Below are 17,505 nucleotides of genomic sequence, written 5' to 3'. Positions count from 1 at the left end.
CTTTATTTTGTTCATACGGTTAATTATTAGAGTTGCCAACCGTCCCGTAAAAAACAGAATCGTCTGGTATTCAGAGAAAATATTACGCGTTTCGTACTGAGGTGAAAAGGAACACAGTTTGTCCCGGACTTCAGCTACAATGAAAAAGACACAAAGCTGAAGCTGCACAGCTGCCTCTTCTTCTCTCATTCTCTCCCCTCCTGTTTCTACTTCAATCACGAAACTGATCAATGATCAGCTGATCGGCTTTTCTCTCTTGTTTATTTATCGCCCACTTTGCGCCAGAAAGAGGAAACCAGCGGATGTCGCGTTAAACAACAGCAGCACGTTTAAGCTTGATCAGCTGTTGTTAGAATTTATTTAATATTCTCTCTGGCAGGAAGCACCATGCCCTCCTGTGTTTTTAAATGCACTTTAGAACAGCACACAGCAACACTACATATGAGCGGGCGGAGGGAGGTTTGAGGTCTTCACTCACCCCGGTTCTGTTAGCCGTCAGGGCTGGGGGGCTGGGAGGAGGTGCTGGCCGTCAGATTGGGGTCTGGGATGCGGGGCCTCCCTGCTACTGCAGATGGGGGGGCGGTCCGCTTGCCCCCACCCCAGAGAGAAGGGTTACACCTCCTGGGTCAGAGTGCGGCTTGCCCCTCTGGGGGCGGGGGGTACCTGGACCTGGGATACAGAGTATGTTTGGGGAGTGTGATTGTCTGTGCAGTGTCTATTTGTGTCTGTCTACATGTTGGGTAAGTGCCAAGTATTTGGTTGTGTATATGGGGGTGGGAATGCACGTTTGAGTCTGTGTGCGTCTGTTTGTCTGTGTCTATATGTCAGGTTGGGCCTTAGACTCTACCTCTCTGGGAACATCTCAGGCCCTCCAAAGTACGGAGGCCTATCTCCCCTCACCACACTCCCTGCCGGTGGCTGATGCCCTCAGACGTTGGTGTGCTGGTGGTTCTTGTCAACTGGGGCTGGGCACTCATGTATGTACCGCCTCACTCCTGGTGGCCGATTGGCGGGGCCTGGCACCTGTGGCCCGGCTGGGCCCCTTCCGGGGGGTGGGGTGCCCTCAGGCCTCTGGCCTCTGGGCCTGAAGCTCGGTCCTCTCTGGTGCAGCCGGCTGCCGGCAGGGCCAGCAGGCACGCCACTGCAACCCCTCCGGCCTCTGCTCTGTGGCTGCTGGGTGACATCTCGTTTGGGGTCTACTCAGCTCTTCCCAGGAGGGTGGCACGGTTCCCCCCTTTGGTGGTCCTCCTTGGGTCCTCATACTCTGGGGCCTCTGGATGTCTGGGGCATGGATCTCCTCCATAGCTGCTTCATGCCCTGGGGGACGGGGCTATGGCTCCCCACACTCCCTAGCAGATCGTTACATGGAGAAACCTTTGGAATACAAGCATGCTTATCCACACAGGTGTATACACGGGTGTTCACAGACACAAACTACACCTTTCTTGGCTGCTACCTCAAAGCACATTGTGCGCTATCTATCTTAAGTGCTGCACAACAACATTTAATATTTAGTATCTACTGTTATCTACTGCTAGCTAGTTTATTGTGATGGTGCTGTATTTATTATGTAGCTGTTTTTTTTTTGTTTGTTTGTTTGTTTGTTTGTTGTCTCTTCTGTTTTTTCTCTCCATACAGGTGATCCAGGTGTTTTGTTTGTTGTCTTTCTTTCTTCTCCCCTTTCTCGCCATCTCTTCTCCCCTCAATTTTTCTTTCTCTCCCTCTCTTTCTTTCATTCTTTCTCCCTGTCCTATCTCCCAGTCATGTCTGTCCCGACTGTAACAACTGAAAATAAAATAAATACATAATTATAATAAAGGTCAATCAAATGGACCAATATGGCAAGGCCATGATGATCCAGTTGGTAAAGTAAATCCGCTTGGCATCTCTCTTGGCCTTAAGACAACAATTCTGATGGCTAAAGATCCAAACGGGACAGGGGAAAAAAAAAAAAAAAAAAAAAGAATTTATTTAATATTAATTTCTAGTATCAGCTGATGTTTGTTGGAGCCACAGCTGTAAAGCTGCTGGTCATGATATCGGTTTGGTTATCTGGTGAGAGGGAAACATGAAGATGAAACCAGGAGATGTCCTTACTGAATCATCAGAGCTAAACAGGTGATGGAGAAACAGGTTTACCTTTTAGGTGACATGAATGAGTTGAAGGGAAGTTATGAACTGTTTCTGAGAGACAAATAACACCAGGATCCTTTTCTATGTAGCTGACAGCTGGTAACTGTGCAGGGGCGGATCTAGCAAAGTGTTGCCAGGGGGCCAGGTAGGGCATTAACAGGGAAAGGGGGGGACAAGGAAATACTTTTCTTTCTTATTCTCATTTAAAATGTCTCGCTTTTAAAAAAATAATTATCTGAGTCTTACAACAAACGATTGATAGATTGATACATATATACCATCAGAACAGTGTACATCACTGTCACAACAGTGTTTATTTTCATTCAAAGGCTTTATGATTTTTCCTATAATGGTGGGCGGTCTCTAGTCAAAATGCCCGGGACGATTTTTCTCCCAGTCCAGCTCTGTATGCAGCTCATCTGCAGTCTGGTGTTACCTACATCTTCCTATTCAGAAGGCAGAATTTCCAAGTTCTGAGTACAATCAAAAGCACCACGACTGCAGTTTTTGTGTTGGATGTAAAAAGCAGGCTAGAATCATGGCGGCGGTCAACGACGGTCCAGGCGTGATTTCTCTCGTGGAAATGTGCACATTATTTTTCCTTTCTATTGGTAGGTGGCACAGTGCACTTGTGGCAAGTAAGCAAGCTAGAAGACTGGCAATCTTGCTGGGTATCTAGTTACGGAAGCAACACATTAACAAGAGAATTCTGAGTAAAACCAAAGTTACTTTCCCTAGTAACTAGTTACTTTGAAAGTAACGAGTAACTTGAAGTAACTGAGTTACTTTTTTAGAGAAGTAACTAGTAATGTAACTAAGTTACTAATTCAAAGTAACTTACCCAACACTGATAATGACACAGGCGATCCACAACCTTCCTTTTATATAGGAATACAACCAGTTGAGTCAAGACCCTGACTGCAAAGAGAGGCAGTCACCAGGTGATCTGTGCAGTTTCCTTGCAATCAAAAGTTGTCACCAAAGCTACTTATATCAGTCTTTTACAACCAAAAAAATAATTGCAGTCTCTGAGCAAACACCGATTTTTGCTAGTCTCAGGAGAGTTGCCATCCTGTTTTCAGCATAGTGTGAAGTTGAAGTTAAACTGACTTCTTTTCATGTAGTCCAGTTGCCTCCATTTCATGTGCTTAAAACTAGCTTTATTTAGCTGCCTAATTAAAACGAAGCTCAAAGAAAAGTTCATCAGGAAAATGTGAAAAACGTAAAATGGTAAAAGCACTGTTGAAAACTGTGTTCTTTTTGCTCTACTCTGTATTTTTCAACTCCAGTGGATTTTCTAGCAAAATGTTTCGTGTCCCTTTCAGCTGAACTTTGCTTTTATTGAGACACCACCTTCTCCACCTCTGCCAAGCATGAAAATGTTTTGAGATATTTTCCCATCTGGTGCTACCACTCTTTTATGTTCAATGTGAAAATGCCACAGATAAACTGTTGGGTAGAAATCCACCTTCAGGCATTTGAAATGCCATCACATTTTTTGTAACAAGGTGCAGAACTGTAAGTGCTTTCAAATGTGTAAATGTTAATTGCTGAAACGCAGGAACAATATTAATGGGTTGTGTTGTGTAAAAGCCAATAAACAAAAGAGGAAGACGTGAGGAGAAATTGTTATACCATGTTTTTTTTTTGCCACTATTCCTCAAAGGACTGCTGTAGCTGACAGATACTGAATTAAAAGCTGCCTTGTGATTGAAGAATGGTGCAATATGTTGAAAATTTGTCACCAAAGTATTAGCCCCTTTAGGTTATATTAGCCTCCAAACCTTTTATTTCGTACATGTCTTTGCACATATTTCAAGTTGCAATGAGCTACACTTCCAAAAACTTGTTAGCTCAAAAAAATTATCCCTGGAGTCTAGCACGTGATAAGACAGACTATGGTTTTAAGATTTTAAGACAAAAAACAAGATACATTTTCTTCAGCGCATTAATTTAAGTTTGATTTTGAAAATCCTTTCAGCCATTAATGAACTTCCTTTAGATTTCATCCCATATACAGCATCAAATCTTGCTTCTTTTTCCTCTAACCACAACAAGATTTGATAAAACTGTATGTTCTCTATCTGCTACAGCTGACTTTCATTTCTGAGACGTGCCCAGTACAAGTGCAGTTTTGTGCTAGTGGCCATTCACTGGCTCCACTGTGACTGTCAGGGGTTAAATGCCGTGTTAAAGGGTATGCTTTTTTTACCCCAAGTTTTTCAGCCTGAGAATTTGAAGTTGCAGTTCACCATTCACAAACCTGTGTCTGTGTCCAAGCTTTTCAGCAATTCGAAACAGTCGTGCCTGAAGCTTTTTGTCCGACATTTACCGGCCTCACAACTGGACATGCCACTTTCGAGACAAATATCCCGAGAACGTATTCAATTACAAAATCACCTTGGTTTGGTTGCCAGGCAACATTAGTGCAAGAACTGCTGCATGAGTTTTCTTTCAGCCTCTGTGGTGATTTGTCTTGTGTTGTTTATGTACATTAGTCTGAAAGAAATGGAAAGGGGGCAGGAGGTGTGGTGGTAGTGGGGGGGAGGGTGTTGGAATGGTACAAGCTCAGTGATACAGACACAAACGCAACTCCTCTGTAGTGCATGCAACCACCCACATAACAAAACAGGCCCACTCTGACATGAAATTTCCAAATTGTGTCTGTGCTTTTTAATTGTGGTGTCCTTGGTTTCCCTGTTGAGCACTTTGTGATGTTCCTCATGAATAAATTCCACATTGTTTCTCTTGCACATGCAGACTTAGTATATATGATGATTTATTTTCCACGGGAGTCTGCATTATAGCATTGATCTGTGGTCCAGCTCCAAGGATGTGTGTGCATGTGTGTGTTCAGAAAGGGTTTAAAACAATCATTAGTCGTGATATTTTAAATCTATGTAGCACTCCACAGGTTTCACTCGAAAGGTAAGTCGACCACCTGCTTGTCTAAAGACCAACAACTGCTTTTTTAAAACAACTCTTTAACTCTGTAACCTAATGTTACTGTTAATATTCCTTACAGACAAGAAATTATAAAGAAATCAAAAAACAGGCATTCAGGCAAGTGTTACGACCTAATATTGACTTAATCAACTGTTCAACTAGTATCTGTTAGCTAATTTAGCTTTTTAAACTACATTTCCTGTAAAACACAGAGACAAAACAGATAAAACACATAAATGTGGTTAAAAAAAAAACCTAAGTAAACACTTAAATTGGATTCAATGCTGACTGACTGGTATCCATTAGATTATGTATCTGGTAAACCACTTTAACAGTTTAAAATTGTATTATAAAAAGTCCAGTTGAAAAAGAAAGTCAGGCAAATTTTATAACTTGATCCCAATTTAACACTGATTTTATAATCTGCTTGCTTATGTATCTTATGTGCCTGCTCATCTTGTGCATATTAAAAAGTTATATAAAAACAGCTTTTAAAAAAAACTATTGGGAAGAAAAACAAGAATAAAGAACATGGCAAATGTTTTAACCCAATATCAACTTAAAGACACATTTCACTGATATCTTTGTGTTCACCTTTGTGCCATTTACACCATTTTCTTTTTTTTTAAAAAACCCACGGGAAATCTCGATGGAATAAATGGTAAATAGTATGACTTTATACTAATTTAATAACCTGTTCTTCTGGTATCCCTTAACTAATGTATCACTGATCTGTGGTCCAGATCAATGAATAAATGAAACAAATAAAGAACTTGGCAAAGGTCGCAACTTAATAGCAACTTTGTAACCATTTTAGCTGCTATCTGTTAGCTGATGTATCATTTGAGCCTACTGGTTTTTCTGTTTTCACTTATATAAAAACAGCTTGAAAAATTTAAAGACTTCTGTCCTCATTTTCATTTTTACACCTATAAAAAGCAAATACAAATAGTTATTTAATTATGACTCCATAAGGACTTTGAAACCTGTTCAGCTTACAGTCATTAGTTACTGTGGCTTCACATGTTGCTTTCTCTACTTGCTGGTGTGACATAAGCTCCCCACTGTTGCTCTCTCTCTCTAGTGCGTCTCCTGTCTTCTTGTGTGTGCAGAGCACTGTTTAGTTACCGATCAGCATCACTGCAAGTGGAGGCATGTATCTAATCCTATATGTGTGTAAGTGTGTATAAACCAGCTTCAGGTAAACTTTTGGCTCTGTGTGTATGTGTTCATGTGAGTGATCCAGAGAGGCACACTCTGTCATCCTCATCTTAATCTGTCACAGCGGTATAGCTGAAAAACACACATACAAATGTCCATCCAAAGGTTAACACGCCACGCCATGTATGTTTAGCTCCGAGTGGCAGAGTCGTGTGATGTATGTGCCGTGCCGTGTTCCAGACTCTATCATGGGGGTTTTGTTGTACTTGAAGTGGTAAACAAGTGAACTGCTGTTATCCGAGACACACGGGAATTTGTCATCCTTTGTGCAGACTCGAATAACTTTATTTGCCCAGAAGAAATAAATGGGCCCGGGTTTGTCTCGAGGACACTGATGCAGCAACATTTTGACAAATAAGATTACAGTGACAGTTTGGGCCGTTACACATGGCAGCAAGCTGCATATGGTCCTGAGCCCACTGTTTTTTGACAGCACGAATGTATTTCATTGGTCTCTAGCCCTTTTGGAACTTTTCCTTCCTCTCTAGCTCTTGCAAGATTTGTTTGTATTTGAGTGATTCGTATTTGTTTGTGTCTTTAACAATACTACTTTTTTAAAATTATTATATAACAGTTAAATCTGGGCATGGATTTGTTAAAATCTGAAGTTGAAAGTTGAGACACCTACCTTGGTATGTCTCTGAGGGCATTAAAAGATCTACTAAATCATTGTTTTGCTTTTTGAAAAGTGATATCTAGGCACACTAGTTTGTCCCTATTGGAAAGGCTAGCTGTTCCCTCCACTTAGTCTTTGTGATGGATTATTTTGCTGTATAACCAAAAGAATGACAAGTGGGAGTGATAATGGGCCTTTCCAATTCTGTGTCATAAACGTTACAAGAACCTTCCAGGTCAGAGAAATCTTGTTTTGAAGGGGGGAAAAAAGAAACTCTTTATGCCAAAAGGCATGATAGCATTTATGAACTTGTCTGTAGAAACTGTGGAGCATAAGGTCAGATACATTATACAGAACAAACCTCACTGACAGATGAGCATACAGTTCAATTAGAGAAAGGTTATAGCCAAGCCAAACATTCCCTAACAGTATAATTATTAGAAAAGAGGACAAATGTCAAAGACCTCATTAAGCCCCTTTGGTGCCAGTGTGTCCAGTGTATAAATCCAAATAGCCTCCGCTCTGAGCAAAAAGGCAGTGATGTCACCCCCTCTGTTGCAGAACTTAACCTTTTCACTGCCATATAGTCTGACTGAGGTCAACAAGTGTGAAGTATTTTTCCACAGACTCAGCGAAAGGAGACTGGGCATTACATAGAGTGCAAGAAAGCTGCGGCTGTACATCTGCTCTCGTTGAAGTGAGCTCAGCAGTTTGCTTCCAAACCTTTGATCTTCAGCCCAAACATCAGTCACAGTTCTGCTACGGGAGCTAAATCTGCCCAAGTCTTCTTTCACCCAAAATTCTTTGAAGACCTGTTCATCCAAACCACAGACAGAAGCAATCAGTGACTGATTTTTTCAACCTTCAACTCAGACCCTAGCAGGAAACAGTGAAATCCTAACCCTAACCCCTTCCACTCTCACAATTTTGTCATTTATGTATGCAGGTAGAAAGAACAGGTAGAGACCAGATCAAAATAATAACTAATTTTTGGTGACATTACTAGGTGCGAAATTCATAGAATTGCATTATTATTATTTACTATGGATCCGTGGTGTAGTGATTAACACTTGTCTTACAGGTAAATATTCCTTGTTTGAAACCAGGAGGAGACATAAACCCAGCCTTGGGGGGTTATAAGCTACTGTACTTCTAGTGCCTGTCCCAGTCCTGGATAAATTGACAGTTGCGTCAGTATGGGTCTCTTGTGTAAAATCTGTGCCGAATCAAACGTGTAAAGCCATCTTCTTTGGAGAGTATCTATGCTAAAATTCTGTTTTATTTATATAGCGCCAAATTAAAGCAACAGTCGCCTCAAGGCGCTTTATATTTTAAGGTCATTATATATTTTAAAGACCTTATAATAATATTGAGAAAATCTCAACAATCAAATGATTCCCTATAAGCAAAACCTTGGCAACAGTGGGAAGGAAGAACTCACTTTTAACAGGAAGAAACCTCCAGCAAAACCAGGCGCAGGGAGGGGCAGCCATCTGCCACAACCATTTGGGTGTAAGCTTAATAGTAACTAATGGTTAAATGCAGAGTGGTGTATAAATACATTGGAGGTCAAAAAAAAACAAACACTCATCATGGTAAGGGGGCCAGCAGCCTAGGCCTATTTAACCGATTTGGGGTCACCCGATCCAGCCCTAATTGTGCTTTAAAAGTTTTAAGTGTAATCCTAATAGTCAAGAGAGAGTTTGTCTCAAACTGGGAGCTGGCTCCACGGAAGAGGGGCCTGAAAGCTGAAGACTCTGCCTCCCATTCTACTTTTACATATCCTAGGAACCTCAAGTAACCCAACAGTCTAAGAGCGAAGTGCTCTATTGGGATGATGTGAGGAAAAAGTTCCAGATTACCACAGATGATGTTCTCTGAAAAGTCAACTACAAATTTTGCGTTAAAAAAAATTGCTGCTTCCCCTTAATTAGCCAGTTGACTGGTGTTATGTCTAACTAAAGTATTCTTTCTTTTTCATTGAATTTCCACCTACTTGGCACACCCAAATAGAACTCTTATGACAGAAGAAGTCTGAAGCCAAATCATCCGCATATCAGATCAAGGTTGCATCTTGCTGTTTCTGGAAATACTCTTGTGGCTATAACACAACCTAATCATTAGTGGGTTGCTAATTGTTGGTTAGCTCCTAACATTTACCAGATACTTTTTTTAGTCCTTTTTCTGTTTCTGTATTTGCAGTCGAGTGAAAAACTATAAATGCTCCTCCATACTGGGTGGTGCAGCCACCTTCAGTCCCCCTTCTTGCTTTTGTTGTGCACTCTCTTTCAGACCCACCTTTGCTGCTGGTTCCATGCTTACACCTATTCTGTTTTCTTTACTGGCCTTGCATTATTCCTCCAGAGTAGCCTCATCTTCAATAATCACCTCCAGTTCATTGCCCAGGGAGGTTCTGTCATGCTGGGTTTTCTTACCTTTCATAGAGGTTGCTCCTTCTCTGCCAGCCTCCTCGTCACCCTCTAAAGTCATACCTCTGTTACGAAACAACCTCCAAAGGAGTTCAGCTTTAGCTGCCTCCTGCCTCCTGTTTATAATCTGGAGTGGTCCTCCATTACTGTCACCCGCGTGCACAGTGGCTGTTCCTCATCTTGCCATTGTTAAAGCTGACATGGTCCACTTCAGGGACCTCTTTACCCTCTGTGTTCCTGTGCAGCTGGTGCAGCCCTATCAGGCAGATGTGACTTAATGCCAACTATTTCCCAGCAGCATCTTGTGACATCCAATGGTAGGTTTCTTGCTTCCCCAACAACATATCCTGCTGAGCAGGAATTCAGCAACTGCAAAAAGACTGGGACTTGATGGTGTATGGCAAAAAGTAGCTTTCTGTGAAACCTGCAGTGATGAAAGACATTTAGCTTCTTCTCCTTTGAATTTAAGATTAATGCTACCTTTTTCCAGGTATCCTCAGATTTTTTCTTTGGTTGGCTTCTCTGATTTAAAACAAAAAACAATTTAACTGCCTCCTATTGCAGTTTCATAAGCCACTGAACTGTGCCTCCCCATCTCACTGCGTCTGTACTTGGATCCTTCTTCTAGCGCTTGTCATGCAAACACTGATTATAAATACAAAGATAGAACACCTACCATTAGCTTTACACTCCACTACCACCATAGCAGGGTATTAAAAACCACATGTTCACCATGAGAAAACCAGCTTTTTTCTGTTTCTTGTCCATTACATACTTTTGTTGTGACAATCCCTCCTTTGACCCTTAATTGCAGTGTTCTTTTGTAAGTGCAGCAGCTCTGTGGGTTATTGCTTCTATGTGAATCACTGTTTGATTCTCTATATAGGATTTTCAGTAGGTTAGAAAACTTGCAAATGGTTAAGTAATGGTTGCAAATTGCCATTTGTCAAGTTAACTGCCTGTGCCATAGTTCAAAGAGAATCTGTTCTCTGTAAGAGTTGTGCCAAGTTAAGCAGTATGTGCTAAAAATAAGTTGCGAGCAGTAAGTGCTGATCAGGACTTCACCGAGGTGAAGAAACTGCATGCTCAGTGGACAAGCGGACAATCATCTCTGGTCGAGTTCTTGAATGACACCCATTTGTCAGCCAGCTTGCTGAAGAATTGCATTTTAACTGGTTTTATAAGCTAAGGCACATGTTCATCGATGAATTATAGTGTTGCTCTTTGGTTCCTGACACTGAATTACACAATCTCCAGCACAACATACCTTGTTGCTCAGTATTATCGTTGGCTGTGTTACGTTGTAGAAAAAACACGAATTTTCTTGCTGCTGATATAATATTTGTCTGTCCTCTACTTCTGTGGATGTGTCCTTAAACATCTCAGTGAATAAAAGGAGCCTTTCTTAGCTTGCTTGCAAAAATATATGCTAAAAATATACTGCTATGTTTGTCTTTTCTGCATTTCACCAGCAAAGATGACTGGAAGCTGAACTCTGCTCAATGCTTAATGCTGTTTTCCTACATGAATTTTCACCGAGCCCTTTGAGTTGTCACAACTAAGCCCCTCTCCACCAACACTTGGAAGACTTTGGATTGTTTTAGTGTGTGTGTGTGTGTGTGTGTGTGTGTGTGTGTGTGTGTGTGTGTGTGTGTTGTTTCAGGTCGATGAGTTATGAATGAGGCATGTGGATAGAGATTTAAAATTCATGACTTTTTTATCTGTCCCAGCAAACATCATTGGGAAAGTGACGCTGTGTCCCTGGCGAAAAAAAAGGTCACGGTCAGATGGAGCAATTGTTATGAGGTGGGCAGCTCGAGGAGAAGTTGTTTCTGGTACAATCTAAAGGTAAATTAGACACCATCCATTCAAGAACTAATATTAACTATTTTTTTAAAATATGCAATCGACTTCAGTGCCATTTATCTTTATTTAAATGCAAACTGTATTGCTATCTTGACTGAGTATTAAGTGTTGTCCAGGACGTTGGCACAACCATTCGAAACTTTGGACCTTATTCAAACTGTTGTTCAACATAAAGATGATTGCTGAGGTTTCTATTACATGGATCGGCATTGAATTAAGTACATACATTTAAGGTTCACATTGAAACCCAGAAGATGGATCCAAAAGAGAGTTGTGAAATTTTCTTCTGGCTTTCGCTTTTGTGTTTCCGCTGACCTTTTTTGTTCCACTGAAATCTGTGATTTGCCCACTTGGTTGTTTTCTAAAAAAGAGATAGTACTGACCTTAATTAGCACTTCCATAAGGTCATAATGATTATCTTCCAAATCCATCCATCTACCCATTCTTTTTCTGCCACTTAAACAAGTCCAGGTTACAAGGGCAGCCGAGAGACATAATCTCTCCAGCATATCATGGGTGTGCCGAGGGGCCTCCTCCATTTGAGGCAACAACTCATCCCTGACCTAGAGTGGGCACTGCACAGTTTTCCAGCTGACAACCTTGGAGCCTTAGAGGTGCTAATTCTAATTCCTACCCCTTCACACTTGACTGTGAATCACCCGAGTGCAAACTGAAAGCCACCACCTGTTAACGTCAAGAGAACTATGTCAGAGAATAGAGTGACTGTGATTCATGTGATTGCAGAGCAAAAGGAAAAATGAAGCCAACATAGGCTGCCCAAACCTGCAGTTCCTCTAGTGGGCACCTGGGGCCAGCTCTAAAAGTGAGTCAATCACCAGAGACTCCCATGTTAAAATGCCAATAATAAACAATGAAATATACAAGTTTACAGCCAGCTATATAAAATGTTACATTTGATATTTGAGTAGTGGTAGGGCATAAAGCTAGAGGTCAGTTAGGCGTAGCTGGCAGCTGTTGTCACCAGTGCTTATTCAGTTCATGGTGGTGTTCATGATACCTTTTGGAGGATTTAAATGCAATTATCTGACTGATGCACCTGCTATCTGGTCTTTAAATGATGATGTATGAACCCTGCTTCTGGGTCCAAACTACTCTTCATGTATTAAGGCTGTTGTGTTTTTAACATATTTTAATGCTTTGTATTGTTTTTCTACTTAATCTGAACAAGCCCCTAAAAAACAGTCAGTGATCACTGTCGGCCTGTCTCGGTTTTCATTACCACTGTTCATTTTAAAGCTCAGTTTTTAAAACCTTACGATGTAAGTCCAGTCCAGTCCATGCAGCAGTAAATTAATGACTGACCTCATATTGTGGATGGATTAACTCTGTTGTTCTCCTGACTGAAGTTTGGTCCCTTTACAGCATCCTGCCATGCGATTGTATTTGTCCCTATACCAGCTAGCCCAACTTCAGTAACCCTACAAAGGCCACTCCTGTTTAGTTTTCTGTCTTCATTTATGTCAGAAGCTGTATGTTTTAATTTTTAAGAAATCCCTCAGTCAGAACATGGTATATCATGTTTAGGTGGAAACTAGCGAGCTAACTCCCTGCTAACTTCTAACTTCTTTAAATTTCATAAATGCTGTTTTCATGGATGCCTGGATGTTAAACTTAATTGTTACACCTGGTAGAGAAGCCACACTGAACATTTTATTAAAGATGAAAGAATTAAGACAGTTTATAACTCTCAGTGATGCCGCAGTCTTCATTTGACTTTGGGACCTGGAGCAGAGTTTGGACCCGGAAACGTCTAATGACGTCAGGCATAAAGACCGAATACGGTACAGAGAAGTTTGCTTCAGTTGTGGTGAGAGAAAATGTAGAATTTTATTTCTGTTTAGCAGGTATGCTTGTTTTTCAGTGTATTTGTAAGTTTATCTTTAGAACTGCCAAGAGGCTGAACGTGTGGCAGATGGGATGTTGAGTTGGGGCAGAGCGGGTCAGAGCGGGGAAGTGTGTGATGATCTGAGCAAATAAAGAGCAGAGCAGCTGAATCTGACAGGTTTTAGGCCTGAAGAGCAGAGCTGAGGAGGTGAAGGGCTACAGATTGAGGCAGAGCAGTGTGAAAAGTTGACGAGACGCTGCAGGTCCAGTGGGCAGAGGCAGATGTGGTTCAACTTTCACTGTTGTACTCTTAAAGTCGGTCACTTAATTTGTTGTAGTCAACTGTGAGGTCTGTTTTAAAATGCATGCAATGCAATGACCTGTTTCACAGTGAGTTCTCTGTCTTTTTTAAACACCATCCTTTATCCAAAATTACATTTTTACACATTTTTACATTTTCCATTAAGTTTTTCTTCTACAATAATTAAATTATTAAAACGTTTTAGCTGCTGTTGTTTGTTTTACGTTTTGTTTATAATTAAATTCTTATATTTAAACTGTACAATTGTAATAAAATAATAATGTTTTTTAAACCAATAAAAAACACATAAAACTTCATTTTAAATTCTCATTTTGTTAAATTTTTCCTTTAAAATTAGACAAAAATTAACAAGTTAACTTCTTCAAGAAATCACTTCTTTGCCATTGCTGCTGTTATTGTGGGACTAGCAGTTCTAAGGGGTTTAGAATGCTATTCAGTTCAATTCAATTTTATTCATACAGCGCCCAATCACAACAGTCGCCTCAGGGCACTTTATATTGTAAGGTAGGCCCTACAATAATAGAAATAATAGAAAAACCATCTGCTGCGACCGGTTGAGGTGAGGGGAGGAAGACAGGACAAAAGACATGCTGTGTAAGAGAGCCAGAGATTAATAATAAGTAATGATTCAATGCAGAGAGGTGTATAAATACATAGCGAGTGAGAAAGGTGACTGAAGAAGAAGGACTCAGTGCATCATGGGAATCCCCCAGCAGCCTACACCTATTGCTGCATAACTAAGGGAGGATTCAGGGTCACCTGATCCAGCCCTAACTATATATTTAAGCAAAAAGGAAAGTTTTAAGCCTAATCTTAAAAAGTAGAGATAGTGTCTGTTTTCTGAATCCAAACTGGAAGCTGGTTCCACAGAAGAGGGGCCTGAAAACTGAAGGCTCTGCCTCCCATTCTACGTTTAAATCCTCTAGGAACAACTATAAACCTGCAGTCTGAGAGCTAAGTTCACTTATGGGGTGATATGGTGCTATAACATCATTAAGATAAGATGGGTCCTGATTACTCAAGACTTTGTATGTGAGGAGCAGGATTTTGATTCTGTTGGTTCTACTATTATGGATGCTGCATGCTAACCAAACATGTTAGTGTTAGCTGATAACTTAGCATTCCACTTTCCTTGTCGGAATATACCCACTGTGGGCTCCTAAAAAGCAATATGGTGCTGCCAAAAACACTAATTTTGATGGTTTAAAACCCTGAGTCCAGAAATCGTCCATCTTTTATATACAGTCTATGGTATACATAAAGTTTGGAAGTGCTCTACACCACAGGGGACTGAAAATCTCTATGAGGCCTCCTCCTTCCATGTAGATTAAGTGAAATTTCCAATGCACTTCAGTGTGTCCCAAGTACACATTTATGGACCTCTTGGGAATGCAGTTGTTAAGTCCATGAGTCCATGCATTTGGAATCTGGCATAATGTGCATTCAGCTGAAAGTCTTGCACTAAGTACAGTCTTACAGGGCTGCTAGCATGGCTACAGGCAGTCCTGTCCCTCTTGAAATGCAGCATAACTTATTAAAATTGCTGCTATTCGCATATACACATGCATTAAATTAACATGGAGACCTTTTCTCTTCATTATGCAAATCATACAAGATGATTTTAATATATAGGTTTGAGTTTTGAAGAAAGTTTTCAAAGTGTCTTCACTTCTCTATCATCCTAACAATCATTGAGACATATTCTTATGCAACTTTCCACAGGATGCAAAAGATGATGCTCTGGTTCATCAAGTCTTCCTTATAGCTGATCCCTCAGGAGTCACCTGACCAAGTTGGAGTTTAGGTAAATCTGATATCAGTTCAAGCACGCTCTCATTTTTATGTCTTTTGAAACTGGTGGATAGTGGCGACAAGGCCCACTGCCAATCATGACTCATTGTTAGAAAAGAAAGATGCCTCTGCGCTAAGTTCTGTTCAAGCTGATGGATTCTAGACTCTCACCGGTGCCCGACAATACAGCTTGAGAAAATCTGCTATTTGCATGGCAGTCAATATAGACAGGCCTTGCATTTCCAGTCAGGAGCACAAGAAAGAGAGAGGGTGGAAGAAACTTAAAAAAAAAACTGAGTGAAGATCACTGTGCCATGTGTGAGACTATGCTTCTAATTTCACAATGTTTTGCTTGGTGAATTAAAAATTCTATTACAAAAAAGGTCTTTTTTTTTCTTTTTAGCTGACCCAATTGAACTGTTCATGGAGAAAGAGAGAGAAAATAGAGAGATAGCGAGAAAGCCACTACGGGGGAAGGAGGGTTAGTGGGGAGAAATATTTCAGAAAGATGAGAAAATTAATTCCCGGGGTTTATTCAACTCATATCGTTCCTTCCTATCTGGGATTATACTTGGGCTTCAGAAAGAAGGTAGAAGGAGTGAGAGGAGCCAGACAAAGGACAAGGATAAAGATGGGATCAGATGGAGGTGAGGGAGGGGGAGGGCAGCGGGTGGCTGAAGTGGGGGGAAGGCTTATCGACGTGACGCACACCTGGGCCGCCGTCCTCCACCTCTCTTCCGTGTCTTTGAGATGAAAGCTCTTATAGGCCAACGGCTGTGCAGAGGTCAGCGTCTCGCCCACACTCGTCCGTCGTATTAACCAAAACCCCTCTCAGACACAATGCTCTTCAGGTCTGAAGATGCCGGGCTTTTTTTTTTCTTTTTAAATATCCTCTCTCTCTGTATCCACCTGTGCAGAAAATCAGCTGCCTGTAAAGCAGATGTTAAAGGAATTGTACTTTTTTTATTACAAGGACTGGAGGTAAGAAAATCAAAATTATTTTAATGTTCACATTGTTAAAAAAAATACAACAAACATTTAGCAAAATGGTCATGTTTAGTTTCAGTACTTTAAGTGTTTTTAATGCAGCACACAGTTAGAATGCTGTACTCTTTAAAATAGGGCGTTGTTTATTAAACTCACTTAAAATCATCACAAAAAATCAGGGACTTCTCACGTCAGCTGTTGGATTGTCGGAGTTCTCTCCTCACTAACAGGAATAGTGTAATCAAATGTGTTCTTGAGAAAACACTGTTTTATAAAGAAGTCATTCAGAAGTTGTCATTCTAATTATCAATGGTAACGTTTTAGTATTGATGTCATGACAAGTGTTGAGGAATTCATCTGCTGTTTATGGATTTTAAAGATGGCTTTTACATTTTGATCAAACTCAAAAACATGGAAGTGTTTATAGGCACAACATCAAATCTGAAGGCAGAACACATGGTTCCCATGCCTCTAGGCTCATACTTTCTGCAGACTCCGATGATCAAAGACCACAGTGCGGATGGCAGGATGGAAAGCGGGAGGATGGGATGGAGAGAACCGACAGATGGAGAGGAGGGCATGGGCTTGAATTAAGCACACAATGAAGACAGTTTCTTTTTGACTTGCGAATATGTCTGTGAATATTTTAGTAGGAACTGAAGCAAGAATATTAAGAAATATTCAGACAAGTATTCTGGCAAAATAAAGTCCGATCAAAGAGAGGAATCTCACATATATAGGTTCCCAACTAATCATGTGCCATGGTTTTCCAAAGGGCAATATAAACATGTAGCCCTGACATTTGCTATGCTAACAGCACAGCTAATATCCAGTAACTGGGAATGGACCTTTATTGAGCTTCTGACATGTTTCGCATGGACAGCTCTTTGCATTCAGATGATACATTAATGAACCAAACTGCTACAATGTGGTATATCTGTATTAAATCAATTGTCATTTTAAACTTTAGCAAATTTGTAAAAGTTGGTCCAGTTGTGCTTTGTGTTTGATGCTAATTAAAAATGACTAACATTGCTGTACACTTTAAAGATGATGAATGTGATAAATATGTTTTTCAGGGGTGTTATTTCATCTTGTTGATGATTCTGTTGTATTAAAAGACACTGTAAGGAGCTGTCCATTCAGTTTATCAGATAACTCTTTTTTTTTTCATCAAGTTTCATCCTATAAAGCTAGTTACCCAACGCTAACATTAGCTAATCCAGTCTTTAAGTGATGACGTGATGAATCCTGCTTCCGGGCCCAAACTACTCTGCGTTTAAAAAGGCTGTTGTGTTTTTAACATGTTTTAATGCTTTGTATCTTGTTCTATTTAATCTGAACAAGCC

The 17,505-nt window shown here is 40.6% G+C and overlaps 1 long non-coding RNA gene across 1 annotated transcript; it reads left to right on the top strand.

Moving 5' to 3' along the window:
- The first annotated feature begins 15,833 nt into the window (after nt 1-15,833).
- Nucleotides 15,834-16,847, top strand: LOC120436238. The gene is made up of 3 exons (XR_005610263.1): nt 15,834-15,953; nt 16,087-16,150; nt 16,632-16,847. It is a non-coding gene; the product is annotated as an uncharacterized LOC120436238 (long non-coding RNA).
- Nucleotides 16,848-17,505: the final 658 nt, after the last annotated feature.

This window comes from Oreochromis aureus, linkage group 23, assembly GCF_013358895.1.
Source record: "Oreochromis aureus strain Israel breed Guangdong linkage group 23, ZZ_aureus, whole genome shotgun sequence".
In the NCBI taxonomy this organism is placed as follows: domain Eukaryota; kingdom Metazoa; phylum Chordata; class Actinopteri; order Cichliformes; family Cichlidae; genus Oreochromis; species Oreochromis aureus.
This window is presented reverse-complemented; position numbering and strand designations above follow the sequence as displayed.